The sequence below is a fragment of the Pan paniscus genome, chromosome 8, assembly GCF_029289425.2.
Source record: "Pan paniscus chromosome 8, NHGRI_mPanPan1-v2.0_pri, whole genome shotgun sequence".
NCBI classification, from domain to species: domain Eukaryota; kingdom Metazoa; phylum Chordata; class Mammalia; order Primates; family Hominidae; genus Pan; species Pan paniscus.
Window position 1 is genome coordinate 70,289,013 of NC_073257.2, and position 18,455 is coordinate 70,307,467.

Below are 18,455 nucleotides of genomic sequence, written 5' to 3' on the forward strand. Positions count from 1 at the left end.
AGGAGCTTACAGTCTATTGGGAAATATAGAAATTAAACAATATAAACAAGTATAGAATGTAGTCATTCATTGTTTTCAGTAGTTCCAGGAGCCACAGAAAATCCTATCATTGTAACTGTCACATCTCTTGGATTCAGAGATTATTATAAACTTATCTACCCTCCCTTCATGTCCTATATTTTCTTTTACTAAAACTGCTGCAAATCTTCCATTTTCCCTCAGACCCACTCTCCATCTTCTCTACAAGCTTATGTGTCTCAGGATATGTAGAGAGGGTAACAGAAGTTTCCCTTGTCCTTGGCTTCCTGTTGGGCTCAGCCAAAGGGGTGTGCTGACCAGCGATTTTTTAAAAGGAAAATAGAGAGTAAGGTTGAGGTGTGTTTTTTTCATCAAATTCCTTTCTGTGGCATCATTGTGGGGTAGATACAACCTTCAACCAAAGACCACAGCCTCTGTCAGGCCACCCTCCCCACACAGCTCTCTTTCCCTATACCCTCTCCTATCCCTCACCCCTACTACAGGATCTAGTTACAAAACAGTCTCCTAGATTTTGCATTATCCTTTCAGTTTTTAGTAAATTTCCCCACAACTTTACAATTAGTCTTTTATTAGACTCTCCACAAATCACCCATTTCGAATGTGCCATCTGTTTCTTGCAAGGAGCCTGATTGATACAAATGCCTTGGATTTCTCCTTCATCATGGCTTTTTCCTGTACAAAGAATTATTTTTGATATTTTATGAAATATTTCGGGCCAATCAGTAAACCTTTAATGAGAAACCACTATATGCTTGACTGTCCAAAATGTGCTGCAGATACAAAGATGACCAAAACGTAAGATTTGCCCTGTAGGAACTGGGTCTAATGGTAGAAACAGGTACATAAATAGGATACCCTCAAACTTTATTATTAGAACTGCAACCATTTTTAAAAAGAAAGAAGCTGTTATTAACAATTACACCAGGATAATAGGCATAAACTATAACAGTCCCAACTTCATCCTATACATCCTTATGTATAAGCAGATTATTGTATTATACAATAATGAGCACTTGGATTAATGTGAATGAGAGATCATAGGTGAGCAAAGGTGGGCCACCTAACTGACCCCTGAAGAGGATGTCAACAGAAGGCTTCTTGGAAGAGTCTTAAATCCATTCCCCAAAGACCTCACTTGTCTCTAGCACCTCTTTGGCACATTGTCTCCTCTGCTAGAGACTCATTTTGACTAGAGCTCACTGCTTGAGAAATCAGGGCCAAATGCAGGCTTATTTAAACAAGAAAAAAAAAATCTACTCTCTAACCTCAGAAACAAATATTTTTAAAAGTATGCATGTAAATATACACACAATGACAAACATTTGTGGCTTGTATATACCTCAGTCCACAAATTTAGGAGTGTATACATTGTTAGTTTTTAAATTTTTTAAATTCCACTTGAGTCAATTCAGGTCACCTTGAGACTTCTCAGGATTTTGAGGTGTGTGGGCATGTGGGTGCACAGAAATCTTACTGACAGTTACAGAACAACCAACAGAAAAGAGCAGTGGAGGAACTGACAAAACAGAATTGCTGCAACCTTTGCTTTGTGTGTTGGGACGAGGCTTCATCATACTAAGGGTGTAGAGACTTCTGGTCCCTGATGCTGTTGCCTGTCCATCATTGAGTGGTGTTTGATCTCCATGGGTCAGCTGTGATTTCCTTCCATTCCTAACTATGGGGAGTCCTCGTCCTCTCGCTCAGTCTCTGGACCATGTCTACTCCCCTGTCTCATTTGTGGCCATTATCTGGGGCTGGATGAGGGGAGGACAGGCAGGGCATGAGATTCCTTCTGTGGATCATATTGGTTTTGAAGTACTGGAAACTCCAACCAAAGTCAGGAGAATCTTTATCGTGACTGGGATGCTCTTATTTATTTTGTATTCTTCCAAATATTACCTTATGTGTCTGGGCCTATGACATTAAATCTCGAGACTCAAAGATTTTTTTCTTTGTTATCATGACCTGTCTCATCAGTCCTTCAGGGAGAAAATTAAGACAGGCTGCTCAGCTGCCCAAGGTAAGGAAAGGTGGAAGTAACAGGTCTCCCCTACTGGTCAGGGAGAGGGAAAGGCATCCATCAATACTTACCCATTTTCCCACCCAGATTCTTTGAGTGTGATCTATGTGCCAGGAACTGAAGACACAGAGCTGAATGTGAAAAAGTGCTTGCCCTCTGGAAGCTCAGAGCCTATTAAGGAATTGTGGAACCAAACAAATAATCATTGCCAAAGTAATAAGTGATTTCAGAGAAATACATTCCAGAAGACTAAAAAACTGGATTTAAAAAGTTATTTATGGATATATGAACATTGATATGGTTTGGATTTGTGTCCCCACCCAAATCTCACATCGAATTGTAATCCCCAGTGTTGGAGGAAGGGCCTGATGGGAGGTGACTGGATCATGGGGATGGACTTCCCCCTTGCTGTTCTTGTGATTCTCAAGAGACCTGGTTGTTTAAAAGTATGTAGCACCTCCCCCTGTGCTCTTCCTCCTGCTCCAGCCATGTAGGATGTGCCTCCTTCCTTTTGACCTTCCACCATGAGTGGAAGTTTCCTGAGACCTCCCCAGCCATGCTTCCTGTACAGCCTGCAGAACCATGAGCCAATTAAACCTCTTTTCTTTTTAAATTTCCCAGTCTCAGGTAGTTCTTCATAGCAATGTGAGAATGGACTAATGCAAACAATAACTCTGCTCTCTCCCTGCTGATTTCTTGAAACTGAAGCCCATGAATTACCAGAGTAAGTTTTGTCCTAAACAGTCCATTAAACTGTTGAGTGGCAGCCATGTGCTTTGCAGGCATACGTAAGACTCAATTATTGATCTGGCAATAATTGAGATTTCCAGATTTGGCAAGACCTACCATACACAGTGTCACCAGCAGTTCTCAAACTTGATGATTTACTGCCTTGCTGGCCTTGAATAAGCATGTTCTAGATAAGATCAACTCATCCTGGCTTCTCTGTTGAGGAACAAGGATTCTGCTTCCGTAATCACTTTAAGATGGATACTCAACTCTCCAATATCTTCAAATAATACTTCACTTACCAAAGAATAGAGCTAGGAAAGCAACTTGAATATCTCTGCTGAGTTAATTAATAATGAAACTATTGTCAACATATGGGAGCAGTATTAGTCAGTGTACTGGGTGGGGAGAGATCTGAACTCTCAGTTTGGTCCATGCTATTCCATTTCTCTTACCAGTTCATTTTTGAACTGCTGCATTTTGAAGAGTGGTGAATATGTGGTCATTTTCCCTTTCAGGAAAATCACTAAGGACTAATGTTATTCTGTTAGAAGGCTTCAACACACTCCGTGCTATAATAATTTGATATGGAACCTCAGAAGTGCACAAGTGGAGATTTGGCTACACTTTCAGATAGAGAATTTCTATTACCCAAGGCAATCTTTAGAATTAAATGCCCTATAGTCACCAATTTATATACATAGATAGAATCTGCTCTCAGTCATAAAATGACAGTGGCAGCTTATCACCCATCTGATCAGTAAACCAGCCAGGCGCCAGGCATGTATGAAGCTTCTGCGTGTCAGACCAAAATATCTGGACATAAACTCCAAGGCAGCAGTACCTTAGATTTAGAACTGTGGTTTGATTTGAACTTTTTTTTTTTTTTAATTGAGACAGAATTTTGCTCTTTCACCCAGGCTGGAGTGAAGTGGCACAATCTCAGCTCGCTGCAATCTCCACTCTCCAGGTCCAAGCAATTCTCCTGCCTCAGCCTCTTGAATAGCTGGGATTACAGGTGCATGCCACCAAACCTGGCTAATTTTTGTATTTTTAGTAGAGATGAGACTTCATCATGTTGGCCAGGCTGGTCCCAAACTCTTGACCTCAGGTGATTCTCCCGCCTCAGCATCCCAAAGTGCTAGGATTACAGGGGTGAGCCACCGTGCCCAGCCTGAACTTTTAAATTCTTTTTATAAAAGAAAATTTATCTTTTTTACCCTCAGAAAACTTCAATAGATATCTGGCTAACTAAGAAATCTTACTAACAGATATAGAACAATGTGAGAGGAGTAGTGCAGGAACTGACAAAACAGAATTGCCGCAATCTTTGCTGACAAGTGAAATTTTAGAAAGGGTGCCCTCACCTTTAAGTAGGTACAATTACAGTTGACCCTTGAACTTTTTTTCAATGTAAGTTACACCTAGTATGCCAGCCTCTCCTGCCTCCCCTTCCACATCCTCCATCTCTGCCTGTGCCACCCTGGAGACAGCAAGACCAACACTTCCTCTTTCCCCTCCTCCTCAGCCCATCAACATGAAGACAGCAGGGACGAAGACCTTTATGATGATCCATTTCCACTTAACAAATAGAAGATTTATTTTTTAGTCTCTATGATTTTTTAAATAACATTTCATTTCTCTATCTTACTTTAAGAATACAATATATAACACATATAATATACAAAACATGTGTTAATCCACTATTATTGGTAAAGTTTCTGGCCAACAGTAGGCTATTCATAGTTAAGTTTTTGAGGAGTCAAAAGTTATACATAGATTTTCGACTGTACAGGGTTCAGCACCCCTAACCAACTCTCCCCCAACCCTCTCCCCACCCACATTCTTCAATGATCAACTATGATCTACAAGCTTCTGCAAGCCTCAGGAGTGGAGAAAGTGAGAGGTATTTGCAACTATTGCAAAAGAAACAATAATCTAAAAAAGAAAACAACTGGCTCTCTCCTTACTCACCCTTTGGCTCACTGTATAAATTTTTGATACCTGAGCAAAAATGGTATTTTGAATATTGAGAGGGTTTATTTTGTGGTAATAGGATTTTCTAATAATGCCATAAAAATATAAATTATTAAATTACTGTAAGTTTGAAATGAATAGGAACAGCCTAAACTTATTGTTCTGTCTTCTGAATTGCTAGCATTCTCATCAGGCAAAAAGTTGACCAGGGCACTTGAATTTTATCCACACATACAAGTAGAGTTGTAAATATAGGATACAAAAATGAATCAGAGTCATGCAGGGGTAGAAAAAGGCCTGTGGTCATCAAACCATTGAAACATCCACTTATTATTAAAAGTACCATAAACAACGAGAAACATTATCTGGAAATCAACTCCAAGATAATGGAAAGACCAAGAACAGAAGCAAACTATGGGTTAAAAAAAAGCTTTGGAAGAAAAGTTCAAAAATTTTTTTCGAGTGAAATGCTGGCAGAATAAATTCAGCACCAGTTATTGATAATAGAAACTCTTAGCAAAGTATGTAGACAAGAAGAATTCCTTTATATGGCAAAGGTATCTAATAAATGCCTGCAGCAAACTGAATAATAACCTAGTAGCAGTGTTCACTTTGAAGTCAGTAAAAAGATAAGAAGCCTGCTATCATGCTTTATTAAGTACAAATGGAGTATTTAATAAGGTAAAGCAGAAAAAATACTTATGAGTACTTAATAAGGTACTTAATAAGGTAAAGCAGAAAAAAAAGGAAGGGAAAGAGGAGAAGAGAAGAAAGGAAAGCAGATAGGAAAGGAAGAGGAGTGAAGGGCGAGGTAAAGAGGAATGAAAGAAGGAAGGAAAGAGTATAGACATTGGGAATAAAGAACAGCACCATTTTTGCAAAAAGTGTAATTTTTCACACAGAAAATTCAGGAGACTCTGAAGACCAAAAATTAGACACAAAAAGAAAGTTCAGATAGTTTGTCAATCATAAAAGTAATACCAAAAAAAAGTCAATTACATTCCTACAAATAAATCACAAACTATTAGAAAATGTATTTTTTATGGATATTACATAAATTATTTTAAATAACCTATAGAAATAAATCTAGCAAAAGATGTGCCATAATCTTATTGAGAAAAAAAAACTCTATTGAAGGATTTAAAACTTAAGTATTTATGGATGGTGACACGCAATATCTTGAAGATGTCACGTATAACCAAATTAATCTATAAATTAAATGTAATTGTAGTCAAAATCTAACATTTTTTCTTGCAACTTGAAAAGCTGCTTCTAAAATTTATATGGAAGCTACCAGCCAATTAAAATCAACAAGACAATTTTGAGGGAAAAAGAAAATCTTAGTAACTCACCATATCATATATAAAGACATTATACAGGGATAGTAATTAAGAAATTAGAGTGTTTGACAAGAATAGACAATTAGAACAATGAAAAAATAAGTCAGAAACAAGTTCTTGCTTATATGGACACAAAATTATGTGATATAACAAAGATAATGTCACAGATCACAGAGAGTAAATGAACTATTTAATAAATAATGCTAGGACAGTTAGTTAATCTGGTAAACATTAATAGTGCTCAACAATGTCCAATTTTCCTCTCTTTCCAGACAGACTGAAGTCCACACTTGCACACCACTTTGCAGTTGGTCTGGCTGTGTGACGGTGAATAACCAATGACCATGAGCACGAGCAGTAGGAATGGCAGGTGAAAGATGCCCCGCCCCTTCCTTTGCGTTGCTAACAAAGGAGGCTGTGTATCCTGGAAGGTAAAGCTACAAAACTGCAGTCACTTCTGCCTGAGCCTTTACAAGAGCTGTAGAGCAAAGAACCAACTATGCTCACCCATCCCAAACAGCCATGAATGTTGGACAATTATAAGAAAGAAACAAATCTTTGTTGTGTTAAGACATTAAGACTTAGGGCTTAATGTGTTACTGAAACATAACTACCTTATCCTGATAATACAATTGTCCTATGAAAAAATAAAATTATATCCTTACCTTGCAACACAGGTAGGTTTTAACTTAATTTAGATCTAAATATGAAAAAAGAAAACCTTCCAAAAAATTTAGAAGAAAATATACAAGAATATCCTTATGACCTCAGGGCATAGACGATTTCTTAAATAAGACAAAACAAAACTCGAACCATAAGGAAAAATATTAGTAAGTTTCAATACATTAAATTTTAAAAATTCTCTGCAACAAAAGACATTATAATCAAAGTAGAAAATCAAACCACAATTTGAAGAAGATATCTGCAACCCACATAACTGAAAAAAGAGTAGTATCTGGCATATGTTGACTTCTATAAAACCATAATATATCACTCCTTGAATAAAAAATGTAAACAAATATTTCTATTCCAATACATACAATTCTAGATTATGTGTATTGTAATACATATAATATAGTAATAGTCTAACTAATTAAGTAGATGTAAATGGCTGTGATGAGGAAAACCACTTAAAAGATGTGGCTTGTGTCTTGCCCAGTAATTGCCTCTGCTTCTTGGTGCTGCTCAATGCTGGAGTTCTATGGACCAACAGGTCTTTTTCAATCCAGTCTTTAAGAGACCTGTAGAGCAAAGAACCAACTGTGCTCTTACGTATTTGTTCCCCTAATGAGATTACACACTCTCAAGGCAGCAGTTGAAATTTTGGGCCTCCTGGCATGAGGCTTTTTCAAAAATTTAATTTGAATGTCTCTAGATGAAGCTGTGAAATTCCACCATTCGCAATAGGCACCATCATTCTCTACAGTCTTATCAGCCCAAGTCACATATCTGTTACCTATCTGACCTATATATGCAGTCAAGTTATGACTTCTGCTTATGAGCAGTGATTAGCTTTAACTTTTTAAAACTGATAAATCAGGCCGGGCACAGTGGCTCACATCTGTAATCCCACCACTTTGGGAGGCTAAGGCAGATGGATCGCTTAAGCTTAAGAGTTCGAGACCAGCCTGGGAAACATGGCAAAACCCTCTATCTACCAAAAAATACAAAAATTAGCCAGGCATGGTGGTGGACACGTGTGGTCACAGCTACTTGGGTGGCTGAGGTGGGAGGATCACTTGAGCCTGGGAGGCAGAGGTTGCAGTGAGCTGAGATTGTGCCACTGCATTCCAGCCTGGGTTACCTTTCTGGTAATAGGTCAAACTGATTTTTAGCAAGTTACAAAAGCAATTCAATGAAACGACAGTCTTCAACAAATGATGCTGGACATTTTTGGTCAAAAAAAAAAAAAATGAACCTGAACCTAAACCTCACACCTTATACAAAATTAACTTAAAATACATCAAGGAATCAAAAGTCTAACATGAAACTATAAAACATTTTAGAAAAAAAATTATAGGCAAAATCTTCAGCACTTAGGGTTCAGTGAAGAGGTTTTAGAATTGATTCCAAAAGCAAGATTTATGAAAGGAAAACTGATAAATTGAAACTCGCTGAAATTTAAAACTTTTGCTCTGCAAAAGACCCTATTAAGATGAAAAGACAAGTTATAGACTACAAGAAATCATTCGCCAAACATATATTTGACAAAAAAACCTCTATCTAGAATATATAAGGAACTCTCAAAACATACCAATTTTAAAAAGCCAATCCAATTAGAACAGGGAAAAGGCATGAACAGACATTTCACCAAATGGGCATACAGATGGCAAATAAACACATGAAAGGTATTCAATAATATTATCTATTAGGGAAATACAGATTAAAACCACAACGATATTACTATGCACCAGTAAGCATGGCTAAAATAAAAAATTATGACAATACCAAATGCAAATAAAGTTGGGGAGAAACTGAATCAGTCATACATTGCTGGAGAGATATGGAATAGTATAGCCACTTTAAAATATAGTTAGCCAAGTAGTTTTAAAAAAAAAACAAAAACTAAACATGCACTTACCATATGGTCTAGAAATCCTCCTTTTAGGCATTTATCCCAGAAAAATAAAATTCACACTCACACAAAAACATACACAAGAATGTTCATAAAAACTATATTAGTCAGGGCTCTCCAGAGAAACAGAACCAATAATACACACATGTGCACACACGCACAGAGATTTAAGAAATTGGCTCACATGGTTTTGGGGGTTAGCAAGTCTAAAATCTGCAGGACAGGCCAGTAGGCAGGAGACCCAGGAAAGAGTTATTTTAGTAGTTTTGAGTCCTAAAGTCATCTAGAATTCCTTTTCTTTGAGAGAGCTCAGTCTTTTCTCTTGAAATCTTCAACTGATTAAATGAAGCCCACCCACATTGTAGAGGGTAATCTGCTTTACTCAAAATCCACTTATTTAAATGTTAATTATACCTTTAAAAAACCTTCGCAGCAACATCTAAACTGGTGTTTAACAAATACCTGGGTACCATAATCTAGCCAAGTTAACATATATAATTAGCCATGATAGCAGGTTTTGTTGATAGCCAAGTAATAAAAGCAACCAAAAAGTCCTTCAGCATGGTAATGATTAAACAAACTGTGATACATCCATGCCATGGAATACTACTCAGCAATAAAAAAAAAAAAACCAAGCTCTTAATGCACACAACAATATAGACGAAACTCAAATGTACTGAGTTTTAAAAGGAGTCAATATCGAGGTACTATATGATTCCATATATAACATTCTTAAGTAAAATTATACAGATAGAGAACAGATTAGTGGTCTCCAGGGGTTATGAATGGGGAGGGGGTGGGTATTGATATGGCTGTGATGACTGGAGGAATACCAGGGTCCTTTGTCTCAAGCCAGTTTAAATAAAACAACACAGACACACGTGGAGTGGTTTTAAGGAGTGGAGACAGTTTAATAGGCAAGAAAGAAAGAAGAAGCTCCCCCATACAAAGACAGAGGGAGGGGGGCTCCAGGCCAAGAGAGGGAACCCTAAGTGCAGTAGAAAACAGAGTTATAATAGGAGGCTGGAGGAGGCAGTATCTGATTTACATAGGGCCCAGGGGATTGGTTTGACCAGATATGTCATTCACATAGCCCGCAAAAAAACTGGCCCTCCCACCCTAGCCTTTTAATATGCAAATGCAGGGCACCATGATGTTCTACAGAGGTGAGGATTATCTGGGGGCAGCCCTGATGCAAGGCACTTGTGATAAGAAGAAGGCGGGAATCGCTATATTGAGTGGACCCAGTTTCTAATGGCTGGCATTTGCTTATCAAAGCTTGCTGGCCTGGCCCTAAGAGTTGCTTTTCTGCTAGACAAGAAACATTTCTGGAGCTGCTTTAAAAGAAAAAAAAAAAAAACCTTACTAAGGACCCCTTTTCTTCTCTGCCTAACAATAATTTCTTAATAACTCCTGTAACAGTATAACTATAAATGGATAGCAGGAAGGAATCTTCTGGTGATGCAACAGTTTGCTATCTTGGTAGTGGTGGTTGTCACGCACGTCCGTGTTGTAGCAGGACAAGCCGCAGACAAAACTCCTCAGACACCGAGTTAAAGAAGGAAGGGGTTTATTCAGCTGGGGACATAGGCAAGACTCCTGTCTCAAGGGCTGAGCTCCCCGAGTGAGCAATTCCCATCCCTTTTAAAGGGCTCACAACTCCAAGGGGGTGTACGTGAGAGGGTCTTGATTGATTGAGCAAGCAGGGGGTACGTGACTGAGGGCTGCATGCACCGGTAATTAGATCGGAACAAAACAGGATGGGGATTTTCACAGTGCATTTCTATACAGTTTCTGCAAACTATAGATAACATAACCGATTATGTCAGGGGTCGATCTTTAACTACCAGGCCCAGGCTGTGGGGCCGGGCTATCTGCTTGTGGATTTCATTTCTGCCTTTTAGTTTTTACTTTTTCTTTCTTTAGAGGCAGAAATTGGGCATAAGACAATATGAGGGGTGGTCTCTTTAGTGTGAAGAGACCACCAAACAGGCTTTGTGTGAGCAATAAAACTTTTTAATCACCTGGGTGCAGGCCGGCTGAGTCCGAAAAGAGAGTCCGCAGACGGAGATAGGGGTGGGGCAGTTTTATGGAATTTGGGTAGGTAGTGGAAAATTACAGTTAAAGGGGTTGTTCTCTGGTGGGCAGGGCGGGGGCTCACAATGTGCTCCTCCGTGGGGAACTTCTGAGACTCATTGTCCAGGAGAAGGAATTTCACAAGACAGTGTCATCAGTTAAGGCAGGAACCGGGCCATTTTCACTTCTTTTGTGATTCTTCAGTTGCTTCAGGCCATCTGGATGTATAAGTGCAGGTCACAGGGGATATCATGGCTTAGCTTGGGCTCAGAGACCTGACATTCCTGTCTTCTTATATTAATAAGAAAAGTAAAACAAAATAGTGATGAAGTGTTGGGGCGGCGAAAATTTTTGGGGCTGGTATGGAGAGATAATGGGCGATGTTTCTCAGGGCTGCTTTGAGTGGGATTAGGGGCGGCATGGGAACCTAGAGATTAAGCTGAAGGAAGATTTTGCGGTAAGGGGTGATATTGTGGGGTTGTTAGAAGGAGCATTTGTCGTATAGAATGATTGGTGATGGCCGGGATGCAGTTTTGTATGAATTGAGAAACTAAACGGAAGACACAAGGTCCAAATAAGAGGAGAAAAACAGGTATTTAAGGACTAAGAATTGGGAGGACCTAGGACATCCAATTAGACAGTGCCCAAGGGGGTTCAGCGTGATTATTTGCTTGGTTGTCCCTCTGAACAGCTCTCAAAATACGTGAAAGAAGTAAATTTTGGGATAAAATACTTTTATTTACTTTGCAATCTTTTAGTAATCGTTATAGGGTAGGACCTGCTAAAATGGAAAAGTCTCTCCTTGCTGGGCTAAGAATGGCTCTTTTTAAGTTCTTGCAGTCATGAAATAGTCGCTAGTCTTTCTCTCACTACTCAGAAGATATGTCTACAAAACCCTTGAGTTGTCTTTTGAGGGCACTGACCCAGTTTTTCATGTATGGAAAGTGAAATTGTTTCAGAGCCAGACAGAGCCTAGAAACCAATTTGCAGGAAACCCCCATTGTAACGACTGACCCGTCCCAAGTACAAAACAAAATCATCTGTGGTCTCTGGTGCTGCAATAATGTTTCATTTAACCCTGCAGCTCCGTGTCCAACCAAGGACAAAATAGATATTGGAACGTGGTGAAGTACAAACTGGGATACATTCACAGCCTCGTAATCATGCTGTGCAAGGAGAGGCCAACATTCCCTGGTTCCCTTGCAAGCTTGTGTCCTCTCATCTGTGGCGACCTTGCTGAGGCTGCTTCCCTCACTGGCTTACGTGGCCTCAGTGGGATTCAACTGTCCCAGGGTACTCTCCTTCTTTTACTCATAATGTCCTATCCATCTAGTGGGGAGGGCAGGGGATTTCATCTGGCTGGCTTGGTATTTGGCTTATTTTGAGAAGATAGCTGCCGAGGAGTGAAATTAGTGCTGGGCAATTTAGAGATGCAAACACCAGTGTGCAGAGAGAGAAGGACATGCCTGGAAGACAAAGATTTCTGTTCAGATATATTTCTTGCATACAATGCAAACTGCAGTAAGGACTACTACTATTGTACAGTGCTAAGTGGGAAGGGATATAGTCTTTCTATTTGTAAAACTTAGCCACCAAGAGGGCCAAGCACTCAACGCAGAGGCGAAACCACCTTTGCAAAAATTATGACAGTAAGAAACATATGACATAGGAAAATTATGACAGTGAAAGAAATCTCACATAACTGACTCCATCTTGCTTCTAACCCCCAAGCTACCCTTATTTATTCCTAGGCATAGGCCCAACTAACTATGGGAGGAATTTAGTTTATAGTTTAACTTTGAAACAAACATGATAGCCCTTCTCCAAACCCCCTCCTTGCTTGGAGACAAGACTGCTTTTGTAAAATGAAAAAATTAGAAATTATGGCTCAAGAGTCATGCAACTAGAAGCCACAAGATTCCTAACCTCCCCAATTGTTCCTATAGATAACATAACTATTGTCAAACCAATGACTGGTGTTTTGAGGTATTTTTCAGATGCTGTCTTCTGATGGACCAGCTGGCACCACCCAGATTGGTAAACTGGCTTACTGAGTCTTGTGGCTCCTGACCAGGAACCGATTCAGTCCAGGAGGACAAGCTCTGACTCCCTATGATTTCATCCCTAACTAATCAGCTTTTCCCATTTCCTAGCCCCCTGCCTACCAAACTATCCTTGAAAAACCCTAGCCTCTGAATTTTCAGAGCGGTTGATTTAAGTAATAATAAACTCCTGTCCTTCCATTTATCTGGCTCAGTGTTTATTAAACTCCTCTTCGATCGCAAAAACCTGCTTCTCAGTATATTGGCTTTTCAGGGCAGCAGGCAAGATGAACCCATCAGGCGATTACAGAGGGATGGTGATAAAAGGAGGCTCCTAAACTTAATTATGAGTAAGCATCAAAATTAAATTATAAGATTAATTTTAAATGTTGATAAATTTTTCAAAGTCCTAGGTAAGTATTCTGAAAATGTAAGACATGTAAATAAGTGTTTACATATATATGTCTATATGATTCCCCAATTAGATTGTAAGTTCCTTAAAAGTAGGAACTCTATAATGTCTAGCCTAGCTTGCCGCACAGACTAGCATTCAAAAAATTAGAGAAGAAAACTAATATTTGCTCTGTACCTAGTCTTTTCTTTTGCATATTCAAACTCGTCAGTTTAATCCTCACAACAATGCCCTTAGCAAAAACTATTATTGGCATTTTGCAGATATGGGAAGATGCTAAGAGAGTTTGAGTGACATGCTCAAGGGCTTACAGAGAGTAAGGGGAGGACTGACACCCATATCCAGGTCTATGTGTCTGACCCAGAGGCCCCTGTTGTCTCAACAGCACTATTTGGTTTCCCAAATATGTATTATTTCATTTTGAATGTGTGCGAAGTGTGTATGTGTACACGTATATTTTAAGTGTTAAGGTAACCAAAAGTAAATCCTTACTAAGCAGCACACACTGATGATGTACAGCAGGTTCATGTTTTATAGTTCTAATGACACAAAAAGATTCTTGAGTGCTTTCCAAATCAAGCACTATTAAAAATTAACATGAATATTAATTTTAATAATATGAATCACTAAAACATTAATATAGACTAATTTTAATATAGAATAATATATTAATATATTCATAACATATATAAATATATTAATATAGAATAATATATTAATAACATATATAAATATATTAATATAGAATAATATATTAATGTAGAATGATATACTTAGTCTATATTAATAAATATTCTGTATTAATATGTTCCATATTGTTTTAGTGATTATTGAAATGGGGCAATCCATGTACAGTGACTCTTTATGGAGAAGACAACTTGTCTATGATGGTTACAATGATAATATTAGTAAGTAGAGAAAAGAGAGGAAGAAATTGAGAGGATGAAAGAAAGGAAGGTTGATTCTTTGTTAGCTTCAAAGAGGAACTTAGTCTAGGTTGCAGAGAACTGGGAAATTAGTACCAGTCTGAATTAGTACAGCAGTTTCCAATTGTTAAAATATTTTTGTGACATCTCAGTCTCACAAGTAGCATTAGGGATTTTGTGTTGGAGGACAATACAGGTTCCTTGCAACAGCTACAGAAGTTACAAGTTCTAACCCCAGGCAAAATTTTTATTTCCACCCACCAAGCAATTCCAGAAGACATGTTTTTAAATGAAAGGAAAATATAAAACAAAACAAAAATGTCTGATACAGCTTCTCAAATAGAGAACAGCATTAGAGCCTACAGTTAAGAGCTAAAGGGGAAAAATCACCCACATAGGTTCTTGGTTGGAATGAACTCCTGTTACAAAAGACAGATTAATTAAAAATGAACTCCTGTTACAAAAGACAGATTTAAAAAAGTTTATTAATATGGATATTTCATTCATATACATATATATATATGTATATGAAATACCCAGAGAATGAGTAGTTTTCCAAGAGGTGGCTCTGAATTCCCACTCATATAGCATCTTCAACAAAGAACAGTGAATTTTTAGAGAAGTAACAAGGCAAAGGCAAAGAACTTTGAGCCTCTAGGGACAGCAACTTGAGGAAAGGTAAATTAGTCCCAAATAAAGGCTAATTAGTAGAGCCTGTTAATATAAATTCCTCTGGAATGTTCTCCAGTCCAATGAGGGTTTGAAGTCTTCAGTGTTTAACCTTTGTTCTCCCCAGTGAAAGAGGGGGCAAGATACCTTTGTAAATCCATGTTATATTTTTAGGCAAATAGAGAGAAGGCAGAGAACTTCCCTGAATCTGCTTCTTCCTAATTGTCTTCTGCTCAACAATCCTTCATATTTAAGGGCAGTATATCCTGGTCTCCCACAAAAGAGAAACCTAATGTAAAATATAGCGTAAACTGCATTAGTTGCTGAAAATGTGAAACTTTACCTGAGCCCTGGGCTCCTGGAAAAACAGCCATGGTCAAGAAATCCCACCACTACCACCACCATGAAGGAAGCCAAAACATTTCACCCCAAAATAGGTTTCCTTGACAAGGAGATTTTCTCTGCATTGACGCAGCCAGATCTTCTTCGAGGGCTTTCTTTTGTCTGATCGTGGAAAGATCAACTAAGAGTCTGACACCTTTAAAGGTCTAAAAGAAACATATTACTATATATTCTCTCTGAGAGCTGCTCAGAGAGGTTTCATCTACATAACAAGACCATGTTTACTAGTCAGCCCTCCTCTTTTTCCCCTCCCATGACTACTTGTTTTGTCATTATAACCTGTTTTGCCACAATCCAAGCCCCAATTTTTCTTGTAACCCTCAAGATGGTAGGTATGTGTATATGTGTGTGTATATATATATGTGTGTATATATATGTATATATGTGTTTGTGTGTATATATATGTATATATATATATGTATGTGTGTGTATATATATATATATGCTTCTGAACCCCATTGAGGGGTTGGGGTAATCACTCCGTGGTTCTCTCCCGTGTGTGTTAATAAATGTGTATGACTTTTCTCCTATGAATCTGCCTTTTGTGTGTTGATTTTTTGAATCTTCAAAGGGTAAAGGTGAAGTTTTCCCTTGACCACTACAACCACAACCCTTTTGTATTTCAGAAAACAGCTTACTATAAAGAACCATCCTGCATATAACTTAAAGAGGCCCATAGATGATGTGAAAATAAGTAATTCAAAAATCTAAGTTCTTGGAACTCTAAATTATTTTGAGCCAAAAATAAAGATGATTGTGGGGCCTGAGTCATGTGACAAGCAGCCATAACCTAGGAAGTTGTGACCTTCATTTCTCTGTTAAATTAAGCCTTCTTTGTTTTGGAAAATGATGTAACGAGCTAAAGGGGACCAGGAAAGACTCCATCCCCCTTCACTGTTGATCTTCATTGTAGATTAATTTCCCCCCTTATTTTCTTTTTTTAATTGCTTTTAATTTTATTTATTTTTGCTCTGCAATAAAAATGCTTTTAACAAATACCATATGTTGCACCTTTCCATATATGGCACAGGATACAAATTCGATTAAGATATAATTCTGCCCAGTAGAAGGTGGGAGAAGGGAAAGGAAGAAGAAGTAGAAAATATAAGTTGAATCTGATCCTTAATATGATTTTTACTCCACGTATACTTTTACTCAAATGATAGCTTGTGCACACGCAAGGATGGACTATGCTATTTCAAGGCATTTTCTATGGGGGAAGGAAAGCAGGAGAAGGAAAAGAGGATGAGGAGAAGGCCATGTATCTCCACTTCCTGAAGGAAACAGCACTTTGGTCCCCAAAGGGGAGAAAAAATGTCAAATGAGTAGAAGGAATATTATACAGGGGAGCAGAAGTATGTTTTGCATGGAGGCCTCATTTTAGCAATCTTTTTGACCTTCTGCTTCCAAATCTTATTTGCCAATTTAATGCCTTTATATAAAGTTCTTATGATGAATGAAAAACTTTCTCTTTTTTTGGCTATTTTTTTTTTTTATTTTACTTTAAGTTCCGGGATACATGTGCAGAACGTGCAGGGTTGTTAGATAGATATACACGTGCCATGGTGGTTTGCTGCACCTATTCTCTCTTACTTTTCTTATACAAAGACTTCACGGCTATCACATTGTCTTAAGATAGAATGTTAAATATAGTCTTTTAAATTGGTTAAAAAACATGAAAACAAGCCATAAGGAAAATAAAACAAACTAATTAAATTGTAAAGACTCATAAACCAACCATGTATAGAAAATGTTGCAATCTTGTTAAATTTCTTCATTTTCTGCCTATATAAGAAGAAATTAACTTTTAACTTTGGAACACTGACCACATTTCTCTGGAGTCTTTGTCTCTCAAGTGGCTATTCCCAGCTTTTTGCTTGAATAAACTCTTTAAAATTGGATTCTGATCCCTTTGATTATTTCAGATTGACAATGACTAACTTGTCTACCTGTAACAAAGCCAAACACAGACCTTCTAAATTGTCTTTTTTTTTCTTATAAATGATTAGTTGAACTGCTTAACCCCACAGACCAATCTGGACAAAATATCCAGTAACTTGACTTGACCAAACCTTTGAGACGTCACTCCTTCCCCTATGCCCCTGAACTTTGGCCCACCCTTGAGCTTACTCAAGCATTGCAAGCTAAGGGGACACTGGAACAAGTATCAAAACCTCCTAAACATCCCCTCTTGAGAACCAGCTAACCATAAAAAAGGACATTTTCTGCTCAACTCTCCACTGCTGATCCCACTTCCAACACCTGGTTCTTTCTAGCCTTGTTTACTCTTCCCTATAAAAGAAAAGCTCTTTCTGCCTGATTGTTGAGACAGTTGTAGATAATACAGTCAATGCGTTCTCCCATTGCAATAGTTCCTTTCCCCCATCGCAGTAGTCCACCATCCTCAATTGTAATAGTCTCTCCTTACTAAGTCTCAATTTGTTTTTTATTTTATTTATTTATTTATTTTATTTTTGAGACAGAGTCTCACTCTATCTCCCAGGCTGCAGTACAGTGGCTCAATCTCACCTGACTGCAACCTCCACCTGCCAGGCTCAACCAGTTCTACTGCCTCAACCTCCTGAGTAGCTGGGACCACAGGCTCAGGCCACCATATCTGGCTGATTTTTGGGGTTTTTTTGCTTGTTTGTTTTAGTAGAGACAGGGTTTCACCATGTTGGCCAGGCTGGTCTCAAACTCCTGGCCTCGTGATCTGCCAACCTTGGCCTCCCAGAGTGCTGGGATTACAGGCATGAGTCCATTTATTTTTTGACACTGTGTAAATAAATAGTTTCTAATAGTTTTTAGAAGTATATTTTTCCTGTGTCATATTTGCTTTTATTTATGATTTCCCTTTAATGGATTTTAAGTGTTCATCTGAATCAGAAGCCACATAGGCAGAGGGATCAAACCCTTAAAGGGTATTAACCAGATTCCCACATACCTCTAATGTTGAAATGGAAACAAATAGGTAGGAGGCCCACTTCTATTTGCAAACACCTCCAGATAATTAATTCTATTCTAATAGCTTGCTGGCTGCAGAATCACTGCTTCTAAGGCCTTTCAATTCATTTCCAGCTAATGCCTGCGGTGCTAGTGCATAATGAAAAAGAAAACTAAACTAAAATATTTTATCAGATCACAGTAAGCTAAAAGCCTAGCCAACTCCAAGCTTCACAGAGTATCTTGTCATTTTATCCCTGAACTGGCCCAAATAAATGGTTTGCAAGTGTTTACAAACTATCAAC